Genomic DNA, 16,344 nt, shown 5'->3' with positions numbered 1-16,344 from the left:
TCACGCTGACCCTCCGAAGAGCATCCCACCCAGACCCACGGCCTTCCCTAACAATGTAACCTTTGCATTTCCCATGGTTAATTCACCTAAACACTGTGGGCAATTTAGCATGGACCAGCCACCTAATCTGCATTTCTTTGGAGCACCCAGAGGAAAATGAACAGACATGGAGAGAATATGCAAACTCCAATTGCCTGAGGGTGAAATTGAACTTGGGTCATTGGTGTAGTGATAACCACTGAGCTACTGTGCTGCCCTGGATTACTGGTTGAAGGTTACTTGGTTTATTACTGGGTTGATGCTTCCTGTGAGAAATAGAGTTTCTTCAGAAGGATCAATCTCCATCATCACCTTATAAACTTTTTTTTAACCATGTGTTATTTCAAAAACCTTGTGCTATCAATGTTCATTTTATTATTTGAGACCTTGTGTTCTAAAGGAAAAATAGATTTAAGTGTGCGAAAATCAGACTTTTCTTTGAATGTCAGTCATTTTTAACATTGAGTTCAAATCAGCATTTGCATGGAATTTCGTGACGTTTAACAAAAATGCCTGCCACGAGGCGATAATTGCTTAGGAGATTGCTGATTTGAGGATTATTCTCACCAGCAAAACAGCAAGAGAAAGAGGATCATGAGCAGGCCCATTCAGAGAGAAGAGTTGCTGTTTTGAGCAGTCTCCAAACAACCAGGGCTAGGGGAGAAGAAAGTTCCACTAGCAAATGAACTATCCGAGAAAAAAAATCATCTTACAAGGCTGTTGAAGATATGGGCCAAAGGCTTGCTTCCACACTGTAGAGATTCTATGATCCTGAATGATTTAATTGCTGAGTCATTAAATTATTGCTGCCCGTCAGTGAATGCACATGCACAGTGTGTGGAGTAGAATTTTTAGATTAGATTAGATTACTTAGTGTGGAAACAAGCCCTTCGGCCCAACAACTCCACACCGACCTGCCAAAGCGCAACCCACCCAGACCCATTCCCCTACATTTTACCCCTTCACTTAACTACGGGCAATGTAGCATGGCCTGTTTTAATCAATGAGGCTCAAAGTAAGGCCAAGGAATTTTATAATGCAGTTGAGCAGAATCATTACAAAAAGTCATAATTCTAAGTAAAGTAGCTGGGGTAAGCACTTACCAACATGAATATATCTACAAGAAGCAGGAGTAGGCCATTAGGCCCCTTTAGCCTTCTCTGACAATTACTATTGCAATTAACAAGTGGGCTGAGTTTTCTGCTTATGATAAGGATCTCAGAGACGGAGGGGGAGAGAGAGACACACATTGGCTTAAGGCAATAGCATTATATGAATGCTGGCAAATTTGCCAAAAGGAAACTAGTTAACATCAAACGTGTTGAGGAGAAAGCTTTAATACGGAAATAATGGTGACTCTTCACTGATGTTTGAATATTATAAAGGTATTGCTGCGATTAAAAGCGGATGAAACTCTCGTCCTGATATTTGTAAAGAGATCATTCCAATTGTTTTTGGTTAGTGAAAGACAGTTTACATTTTTCATTTGCGTATTTAGGGCCCAACTATATTTGTTGACTTTTCTTGGCTCAGTTGTGCCTGATTTGCATGCAGAGTGATAGCAGCAGTTCATGTTCCACACTGGCTTAGATCATCACGTACGTTCCAGATTCTCAATCTCGATCCTGTCTGAGAGGTTTTAAATTCACTATCATTTATCTCTCTGAGCCCTTTAGTCCTCTGGGGCTGTGGTGACATTTCCTTGATTGTGCCACACAAGTTATATCTGTAATACAACCAACAATGCATCTACTACTTACTTATTTCAGAAGTAACTTGCTAAATATGAGGACTATGCTGTGATCCAATACCCCATGGCACAAATCAAAAACAGACAAACTACCCACCATGCTCATTTGGGAATGCTCAGTTGTAAGCACTGAGGTCATTCATGTGATGTCATATGCCAATGAAGTAGTGTGCAGATAGATATGTGCAATTTTGACTGGGCTTAGCAATAAGAGAGGGACACTGAATGTGGGACAGGGAAGCCCCTAGATTAAGAAAGGAATGCAGACCAGAAGACAGGGTTTTGCGTGGGGGTGTGGTGACATGTTGAGCCTAGTCATCAGGTGGCCACCTTCCCTTCTCTCTCCTTTCCACACCCTCCACACTCAACCTAGCTCTCTTTTTCCCCAGTGGCTTTCTTTTCCACCCACTGCAGCTCCCCAGCATCAGGCTCTTTCCCCACCTCCCCAGACTTTTCTGCAGGATCCCAGTTACAACCCCATTCGTCCCTGCCCTTCACTTCCTGCCCTGCAAAAAAAAAGACTCTCCTGATCTTTCCCAACCATGAACTTTTACACATGCACAGCTTAGTATATTACATCCTGTGTACACAAGCAGTCCAAAATACAGGTCAAATTCAACCCAGCCTATTATGATGCCATCACTCTACTCTTGATCATCAGTGAAGTGGTGGAAGGTGTCACTAACACTGCTATCAAGCAGCACCTGCTCAGCAAAAACCTGCTCAGTGATGCCCAGTTTGCGTTCTGCCAGGGCCACTCTGCTCTTGACCTTGTTACAGTCTTGTTTCAAACGTGACCAAAAGAGCTGAATTCTGAAGATGAGGTAATCGTGCGAGCCCTTGAAATCAAGTCCACACTCGACCAAGTGTGGTATCAAGGAGCCCGAGCAAGACTGCATCCTATAGGAATCAGGGAAAAGACCCTACTGGTTGGAGTCATTCCTGGCACAAAGGGAGATGGTTGTGGTTGTTGGAGGTCAGACATCTCAGCTCCAGAACATCATCTCTGCAGGAGTTCCTCATGGTAGTGTCCCATGCCAACCACCTTCAGCTGCTTCTTCAATTACTTTCTCCCACCATAATGTCAGTTGTAGGCATGATTGTAGAATGTCCAGCACTATTCACAACACCTCAGATACTGAAGCAGTCCATATTCAAATGTAGCATTACCTGGGTGAGTTCCAGACCTGGGCTGACAGTTGGTTAGTAACATTTGCACCAAGCAATGACCATCTTCAACAAAAGATCACCACCATCCTTGCCAGTCAATGGCTTTGCCATTACTCAATTCCCACTATCGCCATCCTAGGACTTACCATTGACAAGAAACTCCAATTGGACATTTCACAGAAGTATGGTGGTTGCAAGAGCAAGTCAGAGGTTTGGAATACTGCAGTGAGTAACTCTCATCCTGACTCCACAAAGCCTAGCCCCATCTACACTGCACAGTGATAAGTATAATGGAATACTCCCCACTTGCTTTTGGAACTGCACAAATCAAATCAAGAGGTTTGACATTATCCAGGACAAAGTAGTCCACTTGATTAGTGTCACATCCACAAACAACCACTTCCTCCACCCCGATGCTTAGGAGCAACAGTGTGTATGATCTGCCAGATGCACTGCAGAAATTCACCAAAGATCCTTCAGAAAGCACCTTTCAGTCCTCTGACCTCTGCCATTTAGAAGGTCAGTGGGAATATACATGGGATATGCAGATACATGGGAACCCCACCACTGGAAGGTGGTGATCAGAAGTGCACATAGTGCTCCAACTGTGGCCTAACCAATGTTCTGTACAGCTCCAACATGACCTCCCTGCTCTTCTAATCTATAACATGACAGATCAAAGCAAGTGTCTCAACTACACTATTAATTTGTCCTGCCACCTTCGTGGATCTCTGAACAAGCACTCCAAAATCATCAGGCAGCACTTTCCAAACCCACATTACTGCTATCTAGAAGAACAAGGGCAGCGGATACACAGAACACTCCCACCCACAAGTTCTCCTACAAGCCATGCACCAACTTGACTTGGAAAGATATTGACATTCCTTCATTGTTGCTGAATCAAAATCCTGGAATTCCTCCCTCATGGCACTGTGGATGTACCTGCAGCACATGGAATAGCAGCATTTCAAGACGGCAGCTCACCACCACCTTCTCAAGGACTACTAGGCACTGACCATAAATGGTCACAACCCATGAATGTGTTTAATTATACATCAAATGTGATCACGATGGATCCTACAGATTTCTCAGCCAATCCTTCAGAATTTAAGGTGACGTGCAGTCAGTCAATAAATCCCATTGACTTTCACAAGGGCTTACAATTCTCCACTTTTCCTGGTCTGGTCTTGAAATCTACTCTCAAGCCATTCTATACTTCTAAATTTTCACCCATGGCCTACAAGGATGTTGTTGCTTTTTTCCCTTTATTTTTCAAATCCATAATATTTGTGCAGAGTTGTCTTGTCCTGTCTTTTCTGGTATGAATGTGTTTTGGGATTAAGGACATACCATTTAATTCTCAACAGTATGATAGTTGATCACCAGTTTTGTCACTTGTTTGAATAATTTACATTTTTAATAAACGATTGTTTAGCTTTTTGAAGAAACCCAGTGGCAGTCTCTTGTTGTACAATAGTAAGGGTACACATCTTGACCATTTTGGGAAAATGAACATTTGCACTTGTTCAGTTTGTGTGGTGGGGAAGTTAATTACCAGTCAGAGTAATAAGAAAGTTTGGGGCTTAGTGTGGGCATTGGACGCAGATAACATGAAATTGGATGTTGAGTACTTGTAATGGTACCAGCTATCTCTTATTATAAAATTCAAATGTTATTTATTAAATATTAGAAGAGGTACCCCTGATTTATTTGCAACATTGAGTTAATCAGCAAAGAAAGGAAAGTTGAGATTTCCTGCATAAGACCATTCAGCCCATTGAATCTGCTTCATCATTCAATCATGGCTGATAAGTTTTTCAATCCCACTCTACTGCTTTCTCCTGTAATTCTTGTTCCCTTTGATACTCAAGAGCCTATCTGTCTCCATCTTAAATATACTCAATGACTCAGCCTCCACAGCCTTCTGTGGTAGCGAATTCCATAGATTCACCACTCTCTGGCTGAAGAAGTTTCTCCTTATCTCCATTCTAAAAGGTCTTCCCTTTTACTCTGAGGCTGTGCCCTCTGGTTCTAGCCTCTCCTACCAATGAAAACATCTGCCCAATATCTACTCTGTCCAGGCCATTCTGTATTCTATATATTTCAGTTAGATTCCCCCTTCATCCTTCTAAACTCGATCAAGTATAGACACAGAGTCCAGAAACATTCCTCATATGTAAACCTTTGTATTCTTGGGACCATTTCTGTGAACCTCCTTTGAACATGCTGTAGGGCCAGTACATTCTTCCTGAGATATGGGGCCCAAAACTGCGCACAATACTCTAAACCTGACAACAGCCTTATAGAAAGTGAGGACTGCAGATGCTGGAGTATCAGAGTTGAAAAATGTGGTGCTGGAAAAACACAGCAGGCCAGGCAGCATCCGATTCTCCTGCTCCTTGGATGCTGCCTGGCCTGCTTTGTTTTTCCAGCACCATATTTTTCAACAGCCTTATAAAGCCGTCAGAGCTTCATACCTGCTTTTATATGCAAGTCCTCTCAAAATAAGTGCCATCATTGCATTTGCCTTTCTAACTACTGACTCAATCTGCAAGTTTACCTTGAGAAAATCAGGGACTAGAACTCCAAAGTCTCTGCATTTCAGACTTCTGAACTTTCTCCCCATTTAGAAAATAGTCCATGCCTCTAATCTTCCTACCAAAGTGTGTGACCTCATACTTTCCTAGAATGTACTCCATCTGTCACTCCTTTGCCCATTCTTCTAACCTGTCTTAATCTTTCTGCAGTCTTCCTGCCTCCTCAATGCTACCTTTCCCTCCACCTATCTTTGTATTGTCTGCAAACTTAGCCAGAATGCTCTCAGTTCCTTTATCTAGGTCGTTCATGCATACAGTGAAAAGTTGTGGTCCCAACACTGACCCTTGAAGAACACCACTTGTCACTGGCTCCCATCCTGAGAATAACCCTTTTATCCCCATTCTCTGCTTCCTGCCAAACAGCCAAGCTTCTATCCATGGTAAAGATGGATACTAGGAACAGCTGGTCATGTCATTTAGTGGCTAGTTGCTGTTCGCAGATGTGGATTGCTAGTTATCTGTTTGTTTGTCCTATATTGTGTTTTGTGCAGCCTTTTCATAGAATCTCATAAATTTCTTTAGTCTTGCACGTGATGGGTATCGTGTCTTCTTTCCTGGTGAGTTGTCTGAGTGTGTCTTGTCGGTTTATGAGTTATTATGAATCCCAGTGGTCAAAGAAGGCTGTCTGTCAGTTCCGAGGTGTTTTTTATATAAGGTAGAATGGCTAGTGTGTAAAGTCGTGGCATGTCTTGGTCAAGTTGTTTGTCTATTAGGCATCTGCGGATGAAGTTGCAGGGCTATCCATTCTTGATGAAGACTCTGTCGAGGTGAACCTACCCACAACCATGACAACTAGCACCCAAGTTACAAATGTTTACACAAACGTTGTGTTGTATTTTTGTATTGTTAGTTCATTCAGTAAACCCCACCACGCTTAATTTGAAATGAATTATCAGATTATGGTTGTTTCTTATATTTTAAAATCATGATCACTGACATTTTAAACTCTATTTTTAAACCACCTTTCAAAAGTTTATAGGCTTCAAAATTTGGTTTGTATATCTTGATCTGCTGTATTCATTAAATACTCTCCATTCCAACGCACTTGCTTTGGTCTCATTCTCTAATAATGGGTTATTCCCCATTCTACTTAATATTTATTTTGTTTCTACAGATTCACCAATGGTGACCTAAATAGCAGCTTGCAGTAAGTGACTGAAGGTATAGCCTGTTTCACAATTACATTTATTGAAAAAGGTAAAAAGAACTTGGTGAGGTTTGACTTAATTAAAGAAAGCCAGCTAGATTAGTAAAATACAGATCATCACTGACCATTTCAATTCAACTTTCAGGTGAAAGTGGTGACTCCCTGGTGGTCTAGTGGTTAGGATTCGGCGCTCTCACCGCCGCGGCCCGGGTTTGATTCCCGGTCAGGGAAGTAACTTTCCAGGGCAGAAATGACTAAAACGAGGGGTCATAGTTTTAAGTTGGTTAGAGGGGATGTCAGGGGCGGGTTCTTTACACAGAGAGTTGTGAGAGCATGGAATGCGTTGCCAGCAACAGTTGTGGAAGCAAGGTCATTGGGGATATTTAAGAGACTGCTGGACATGCATATGGTCACAGAAATTTGAGGGTACATACATGAGGACCAGTGGTCGGCACAACATTGTGGGCCTGTTCTGTGCTGTACTGTTCTATGTTATAAATAACAGGTAAATTTGATAAAAGGAAAGGAGTGAAGAGGATTTTAAGAAACACTTGGAAAGGTACCATTCAAAAGTACCAACAAAATTTAGACTTGTGAAATAGGAAGGTCAGTGTCACCTTGGATAGAAAATTATTTTCAGTATTTCTCAGACTTGAGGATGATTGTGGTGCTCCCCAAAGATCAGTAACTCGACTATCACTTCTCTTGACATACAAACATAACTTGAATATGGTAATGTAGATTGAAATGTAAAAATTTGCCACTGACGCAAAACTTGGAGAAGCGATCAAAGCAGTAATGATTATACAAACTAACTGCATTAGGACATAGACGAGCTAATGGCTAGCCAAGTGGCAAATGAAATTTAATAGAGTGTTAATGGTAGTTGTCTTTTCCGTAGGATGGGGGATTTCATGACTAGGAGGCACATTTTTAAGGTGAGAGGAGAGAGATTTAAAAATGACATGAGTGACAAATACAGTACTTTACAGAGGGTGCTTCACGTGTAGAATGAACTTCCTGAGGAAGTGGTGGATGTGGGTACAATTACAACATTTAAAAAACATTTGGATAAGTACATGAATAAAAAGGGGATATGGACCAGGATTATGTTCGGAATGGACTGGTTGAATTGAAGGGCCTGTTTCTGTGCTGTATGACTCTAAGTATGAGTTGGCACACTTGGCACAACAGATATGGAGAGAAAATGTAAATGTAATGGCATAATTTTGAGTCAGAATGCAGGGTATATTGGGGCAGCATGGTGGCTCAGTGGTTAGCACTGCTGCCTCACAGAGCCAGGGATCCGACTTTGATTCCAGCCTTGGCCAAATGTCCATATGGAGTTTGCACATTCTCCCCATGTCTGCGTGGGTTTCCTTTACGTGCTCCAGTTTCCTCCCATAGCCAAAGATATGCAGGTCAGGTGAATTAGCCGTGCTAAATTGCCCATTGTGTTAGGTGCATTAGTCAGAGAGAAATGGGTCTGGGTGGGTTACTCTTTCGAGGGTCGATGTGGACTTGTTGGGCCGAATGGCCTGTTTCCACACTGTAGGGAATCTTAAAAATAAAAGTCTGAATAACAGATCTGAGAGTGCATATGCATTGAATCTTGACATAAGCAGGCTAAACAGAGTGGTTAGCAAAGCATGTGAAAATTTGGTTGTCATATATATAGTTAAAAATCCCAAAACACCAGGTTATAGTCTAACAGATTTATTTGGAGGCACTTGCTTACGAAGTGCTGCTTCTTCATCAGGTGGATGTGAAGCAGGACCGTAAGGCACAGAATTTATAGCAAAAGATTACAGTGTCATGCATTGGTCACTCATTTAAAATAGAGATTAGACCATTTTTTTTCTGAAGGTCATCAGTCTTTAGAACTCTGGTAAAGTAGTTATAGCAGAATAATTGAATTTGAAGTAGTGTCCATGAATATTTTTAAGACAGAGGTATGTAGGTAGGTGGATTCTCTCTAAATGATAGAGTGAAATGTTATCATTGGTAAGTAGGAATGTGAATTTGAGTTGCAGTTGAATTAGTCACTATCTTGTTGAGTGTCAGGGCAGCCATAATAGGCAGAATGGCCTACCCCCTGCTCCAATTCATGTGTCACAACTGGAATATAGCTTCCATAAATGATCACCATTCTTTGAAGAAACTGAGGGACCTTGAGATTGCAGAGGAGATTTGCAAGAATGGTTCTAGAGATGAAAGACTTTATCCATAAGTTTAAATTCGAGAAGCTGAGCTAGTTCTCTTTGGAACAGTGGAGACTGATGGAAGCTTTGATAGAGGTACACAAGATTGTTATAATTTGGAGATGCTGGTGTTGGACTGGGGTGAACAAAGTTTAAAAAAAATCACACAACACCAGATCAGAGTCCAACAGGTTGAATTGGAAGCACACAAGCTTTCGGAGCGTCGCTCCTTCATCAGGTGATAGTGGAGGACTCAGTCCTAAGACACAGAATTTATAGCAAAAATTTACAATGTGATGTAACTGAAATTATACATTTGAAAAATACCGTGATTGTCTGTTGAGTCTTTCATCTGTTTGAATACCATGATAGTTTCACTTCTTTCATGTGTAAATCACAAAACCTTTGTTTTAAAAGTTGAATTCTCAGGTTAACTGTAACGATGGGTGATAGCGAGACAATATATTGAAGGTGTTATCCCCCTGAGTTCTCTGTCTATGCCATGATGTTTAGATTGATTCTAATCTAAAAAGTGAGATAACAGAGTTTCACAAGAATTCATGCAGTTTTTGAGCAAAGTACAATATAACTCTGCAAATACAAATTCACCCCACAAAATATATGTGTGCGTGTGTGTGCGTAGAGTGTCTTTAAGTCTGTGAGGGGGTGCATGTGGGAGTGTGTGCGACAGTCTGGGGTGGGGGATTATGAGTGTCTGTGAGAGAGAATGTATATGTGTGCGCATGATTGTAGAGTGGTCTAAGTCTCTGAGAGGATCCCTGTGACACTGTGGGAATGTGTGTCTGTGTATATCTGTGTCCATGTATATGTGTGTATAGGAGTGTCTGTGTGTGTGTATGTGTAGTGCAATAGTGGTCACCTGACACGGCAGAGTTCATCAGACAAATGAGACTCTGGAAATCCTTTCAAGGTGCTGGCAGTGATCCAATGAGCCCACTGATGAACCGGAACAGTCATCACAGGGATCTGTAGAGGAGCGACCAAAGAAGGTGTCAACTCGGACCCCACTGGAGGGCCGCTGCCCTGGGCTTGACATGTATGCTCAAACTGTCAGGAAATATATAAATGCCAGATTCATCAGCCATACCCACAAGGTAGAGCAAAACATCACCCATTCACAACGCAATGCCATCCAGGCTCTCAAAACCAATTACAACATTGTCATCAAACCAGCAGATAAAGGAGGAGCCATTATCATTCAGAATAGAACAGACTACTGCAAGGAAGTGTACCGATAACTGAACAACCAGGAATTCTACAGACAACTACCAGCTGATCTGACCAAAGAACACACACGTAAATTGAACATATTGATCAGGACTTTGGATCTAGTCCTTCAGAGTTCCCTACGCACCCTCATCCCACGTACTTCTCGTGTAGGTGACTTCTACTGCCTTCCAAAGGTACACAAAGCCAACACTCCAGGACGTCCCATTGTGTCAGGCATGGACCCTGTGTGAGAATCTCTCCGGCAATGTTGAAGGCATCTTGGAACCTATTGTACAGGGGATCTCCAGCTTCTGTCGCAACACTACGGCTTTCTTACAGAAACTCAGCACCCATGGACCAGTCAAACCTCATCAATGGAACGTTTCCGCACTCTACACCAGTATCCCCCACAATGATGGCATCACGGCAGCAGCCTCAGTACCACAACTGCCAATCTCCGAACACCATCCCACAACTCATCAGCTTTATCCTCAATCATGTCTTCATCTTTAACAACCAGTTCTTCATCCACACACATGGAACAGCCATGGGGACCAAATTGGCACCCCAGTATGTCAACATTTTTATGCACTGGTTCGAACAAGACTTCTTCTCTATGCAGGATCTCCAACCGACATTATACACCAGGTACATTGACGACATTTTCTTCCTCTGGACCCATGGCGAGGAGTCACTTATAAAACTACACAGTGACGTTAACAAGTTTCATCCCACCATCAAACTCACCATGGACTACTCTCGACTATCTGTCTCATTCTTGGACACATGCATCTCCATCAAGGATGGGCACCTCAGCACCACACTCTACCGCAAACCCACAGACAACCTCACAATGCTACACGTCTCCAGCTTCCACCCAAAACATATTAAAACAGCCATTCCCTATGGACCAGCCCTACCCATACACCGGATCTGCTTAAATGAGGAGGAACGTGACAGGCACCTGGAAATACTAAGGGATGCCCTCACAAGAACAGGGTACAATGCCCAACTCATCGACTGCCAGTTCCGACGTGCCACAGCAAGGAACCGTAATTACCTCCTCAGGACACTGACACTGCTGCAACCGACAGGGTACACTTTGTTGTTCAGCCCTGCCCAGAAGCTGAAAAACTACGCCATGTTCTTTGTGACCTGCAACACATTATCAATGAGGATGAGCACCTCACCAAGATCTGCCCCACACCTCCACTACTTACCTTTAAACAACCGCCTAACCTCAAACAGATCATTGTTCGTAGCAAGCTGCCCGGCTCTCAGGACAACTACATACAACCCTGTCACAGTAGGCACTGCAAGAGTGTCAGAGTGTGAACATGGATACCACCATTACGCGTGGGGACACCTCCCACCTTGTACATGGCAGGTACTTGTGTGACTCAGCCAACATTGTCTATCTTATACATTGCAGGCAAGGATGTCCGGAGGCATGGTACATTGGGGAAACCGAGCAAAGGGTACGACAACGGATGAATGGGCACCGCACAACAATCAATAGACAGGAATGTTCCCTCCCAGTTGGGGAACACTTCAGTGGTCCAGGAAATTCGACCTTGGACTTTCGGGTGACCATCCTCCAAGGCAGACTTCGGGACGGGCAGCAGCGAAAAGTGGCCGAGCAGAGGCTGATAGCTAAGTTCCACGCCCATAGGGAGGGCCTCAGCCGGGACTTTGGGTTAATGTCACATTACATGTGACCACCATCGCGCGCGCGCGCGCGCACACACACACACACACACACACACACACACACACACACACACACACACACACACTCCTATATACACGGACACACACACACACACACACTCCTATATACACGGACACACACACACACACACACTCCTATATACACGGACACACATATACACAGACACGCACCAGACACCCCGACACACCCTTACAGACACCCACACTCACATGCATCTCTCAGACTTAGACCACTCTACACTCGTACACACACATACACACTCTCTCACAGACACTCACAACCCCCCACCCCAAACACGTGCACACACTCCCACACTCACACATGCACCCCGTCACAGACTTAAGACACTCTACACTCACCACACACACACACGCACTCACTCACTCACTCACTCTCTCGCACTCTCTCTCACACTCACAAGCCCCAATCCAGACAGACAGACAGACACACGCAAAGACCCACATGCACATATATTTTGTGGGGTGAATTTGTACTTGCAGAGTTACATTGTACTTCAAAAGCTGCATGAATTCATGGAAAACTCTGAGCTCAAAAACTGCATCAATTCGTGTAAAATTGTTATCTCACTTTTTAGATTAGAATCAATCTAAACACCGTGGCATAGACAGAATAACACCTTCAACATATTGTCTAGCTATCACCCATCATTACAGCTAACCTGAAAATGCAACTTTTTTAAAAAAAGGTTTTGTGAGTTACACATGAAAGCAGTGAAACTATCATGGTATCCAAACAGATGAAAGACTCAACAGACAATCAAGATATTTTTCAATGTATAATTTCAGTTACATCACACTGTAAATTTTTGCTATAAATTCTGTGTTAGGATCGAGCCCTCCACTATCACCTGATGAAGGAGCGACGCTCCGAAAGCTCGTGTGCTTCCAATTAAACCTGTTGGACTATAACCTGGTGTTTGTGATTTTTAAGATTATAATAGAATCAGATTCAGTATACAAGGACAATGACTAGGATGGCTCAGTGCTTAGTACTGCTACCTCACAACACCGGGGATCAGCATTCTATTTCAGCCTCAGGAGTCTGTCTTTTTGGAGTTTGCACATTCTCCCTGTGTCTGTGTGGGTTATCTCAGCAGCGTCCAGTTTCCTCCTACAGTCCAAACGTGCAGTTAGGTTGATTGGCCATGCTAAATTGCCCACAATGTCCAGGGATTTTCCGACTGGATGGAGAAGCGATGGGAAGTGCCGGATTGCAGGATAAGGTAGGGAGGGTGGGTCTGGATGGGATGCTGTTCAGAGGGGTAGTGTGGGCTTGGGCCAACTGGGTTTCTATGATTCTAGGTGGAAGACAGGGCCATGAGTTTAAAGTTTTGCCGAAGAGATACAGGGGAGTTGAGAAGACATTTTTTGCACAATGGGTGTAATAACTTCACACTCACTCCTTACTCGGGAGATGGAAACAGAAATAATCAGCAATTTCGAAATAAAATTGGATGCCCACTTGCAATCAATAGGATTGCAAGGTTATGGTGCTAAAGGGCAGTAACTGAGACTAACTGAATTGCTTCACAAAGAATCAACATAAAATTAAGCTGAATGTCTTCTAACTGCTGTTGTTCCATCTCAGAATGTATCGATCCCCATCTTTCGTATACTCAATGAGTGCTCTGGGTGTGAAAATTCCGAAGATTAATATTCATCAGTGAAAAAATTTCTCCTCAGTTCAATTCTCAAGGGATAGGCTTGTATCCTGAGACTGTATAGAACATAGAACAATACAGCGCAGTAGGTTCTTGACTCTAGCTAAGATGCAATTTGTGTCTTCTCTCAAATCTTCAGATTTGTTTACTTGTCAATGGGATATTGAATACTTCACCTTTTCTTTTTATTTTCTCAGCTTCTGATGTCACCGTTCTACCTTCTTCATGACTCAGTAAGCGAGGTTTTGATCTCTGAACCCACCCAGTAATTTACAGATGGATGGATTTGTGTCTTGTTCATTAAGTAGCATTGTGCTTCCATGGATTCAACAAGAATTGGGATCCTGATGTTTCAAACCAGACTTTGCAGATGGCATTTGCAAAAAGCAGCAGCAATGTGACTAGCTTCACAGATAGAGACATCTTCAAAACTGATGTTTGCTCTCACGCTTTCTAGTCTTGAACAATGCATTTCCAAATACAGCATGCAGTCTTGCACTGTTTCGCAGTGGCTTTTGTGCAGACTTTGCAATGCTTATAGTTGACCCCAAAATGCTTCAGAAAGACCATTTATTCATCAGACACTCAAACCACATGAGCTGACTAGACCAGTCGAATCATGATTCACAATAAGAACATCTGCAGCTGGAAGGTCAGCTTATTGTTTGAATTTGGTGTCAGGGTTTTACTTAATCATCTGACCTTCATTCCTGCTGTGAGGAAGTTAATTTGAATGTCATTCTTTTTAACATGACCCAAGTATGTTGTTCACATTTCACGTGTATAAACTGATGGATAGAGATGGATGTGTACATACATTGATGAATGAATTTCACACACATGCTCACACTCACTAATGGACAGAATAATGGACACACCAAGATGTAGAGCTGAAAATGTGTTGCTGGAAAAGCGCAGCAGACCAGGCAGCACCCAAGGAGCAGGAGAATTGACGTTTCAGGCATGAGCCCTTCTTCAGGAATCTGATTCCAGCAATACATTTTCAGCTCTGATCTCCAACATCTGCGGTCCTCACTTACACCCAGATATAGATGCAATGATGGATCATTATGTTTGCAGGCATGCTACCGATGCACCGAGATGTACACTGAGATAGATGCAATGTTGCAGGGTTGTGATATTATAAACTTCAGAGCTGTAATAATTGTTCATGATTGAAAGAATCAACAAGGATAAACTGTTCGGTGCAGAAAGAAGCAGCAATATCTCTGGAATAAACTCTTGAAGGGCAAGGGCAAATTTGAACAGGAATTGACAGCAATTAGCCATGCCTGAGAGTAAGTGGCTTGAAGTTACATGAATGAAACTGTCAAAAGACTGCTTGATAAATAGCTAGACACACTGGCACCACTACTACCTTATATGGAGCATGGGTATGTGACTACTTGCAACTTAATATAAACGTTTGGGATTTGTGTCTCAGTGAACTCCATTGTATGGGATCATTGTGATCAGGTTTCAGTCAATTCACTGGCTGAGTGTCAGAGAAGTTTCTGGAAGAGAAAGCACATTCTGGGATAAAGTTAGCAGTACAAAGAATTTACTTCCTCAGAGAGGATTCAAGACTCACATTTGTGACATATGTGCCCTGAAGTTGCCTTCACAGCAAGGCAAGGTCTACGCCAACATCATTCGAGTTGGGGCGGTACATGTTTCAAGCCAAATTTATAGAGTTACATTACGGGTTAGAATTAAATGTAAATTATGTTAAAATGAAGTTAAATGGAATTAAAATTGAAGTTGTTAGAGATAAGAAGTAAATGTTGCTGCAAAGATATGTTTTATATTGATACCTGAAGTGTTAAATAAAGGAGAGTTTAATTAAATTCCAAGTCAATTCTGTGTCTTTTCTCTCTAACACAAAGGAAGAGCACTTGGAGAAAAGGCTTAAGTATACCATTCGGTTAACATCATCTTATGCTCCTTGAGAGGCTTCGATAAGAGGTGACCCTAAATTACTTCAAAGTCGAACCTACAAACCTTTATCTTCTCAAACATACAGCCTGAGCCTGCATTATGAGGACCGCTGCTACACATGACGTCCAGGATTGAAACAGATCTCTGAGGATAGAGGTGGATTGACCAGAGTGTGGAAAACAAAGCTCATTCACTTCAATAATTTCAGTCTGAGACAAGATCTGAATCAGTAGTGTCATTTATTTCACACTTGCAAGTGGGTGCGATGTCCACTGTAGTGAGTCCAGCCTTTTTCTGCCATTCTTATCGCTATTTCAGGGGTCCAAAGAGCCTGGTATGGCCCTTCCCAGTCTGGTTGCAATTTCGTCCCTGTCCATGATTTTACTAAGACCCAATTTCCCGGCTGGATGGGATGAACAGCAGGGCAGAGTCTGTGCCAATAAACTCTGTTTCGGGAGGAAAGACAAAGAGGAGGACAAGCCCAGTATATACTTCTTTAAGAACAAATCTTTAGTTTCTGGGCTTGGTAGTGGCGAGAGATAGAAGCTTCCCGAGGACTTGGGACAGTAGGTATTAGGGAATAAACCACCGCTTCCTGTAGATTCAGGGCTGCTTCTTTCGTTACCTCATCAGCCAGTAATGTAGCTTTCCATTCTTTAATTAACAATGAATTAATGCAGTCATGTTTTAAATTAACCATGAATCAATATGACAGGTCACTGAGAATGTGTGAACGGATCCTGCCAATTAATAGATTCAGGCTATCACAATCGATTTATTATATATTAATTATATATTATATAAATATAAAAATCATTATCTGTAATTCAGGGTGGAAACGCAACAAATGACTAAAACA

The 16,344-nt window shown here is 42.4% G+C and overlaps 1 long non-coding RNA gene and 1 other non-coding gene across 3 annotated transcripts in view; both read left to right on the top strand.

Moving 5' to 3' along the window:
* The window catches only part of LOC132832716 (uncharacterized), a 30,086-nt gene extending 14,727 nt beyond the window's left edge, over positions 1-15,359 (top strand). For both annotated transcript variants that reach the window (XR_009646972.1, XR_009646973.1), the window contains exons 4-5: positions 6,671-6,717; positions 13,745-15,359. This is a non-coding gene — a long non-coding RNA (uncharacterized LOC132832716). The remainder of the gene's footprint in view (positions 1-6,670; positions 6,718-13,744) is intronic.
* On the top strand, positions 6,863-6,934 carry trnae-cuc (transfer RNA glutamic acid (anticodon CUC)). Its single transcript has one exon. It is a non-coding gene; the product is annotated as a tRNA-Glu (tRNA).
* Positions 15,360-16,344: the final 985 nt, after the last annotated feature.

This window comes from Hemiscyllium ocellatum, chromosome 35, assembly GCF_020745735.1.
Source record: "Hemiscyllium ocellatum isolate sHemOce1 chromosome 35, sHemOce1.pat.X.cur, whole genome shotgun sequence".
Taxonomy (NCBI): domain Eukaryota; kingdom Metazoa; phylum Chordata; class Chondrichthyes; order Orectolobiformes; family Hemiscylliidae; genus Hemiscyllium; species Hemiscyllium ocellatum.
Note: the sequence above shows the minus strand (reverse complement) of the source record. Positions and strands in the feature narration are given on the sequence as shown.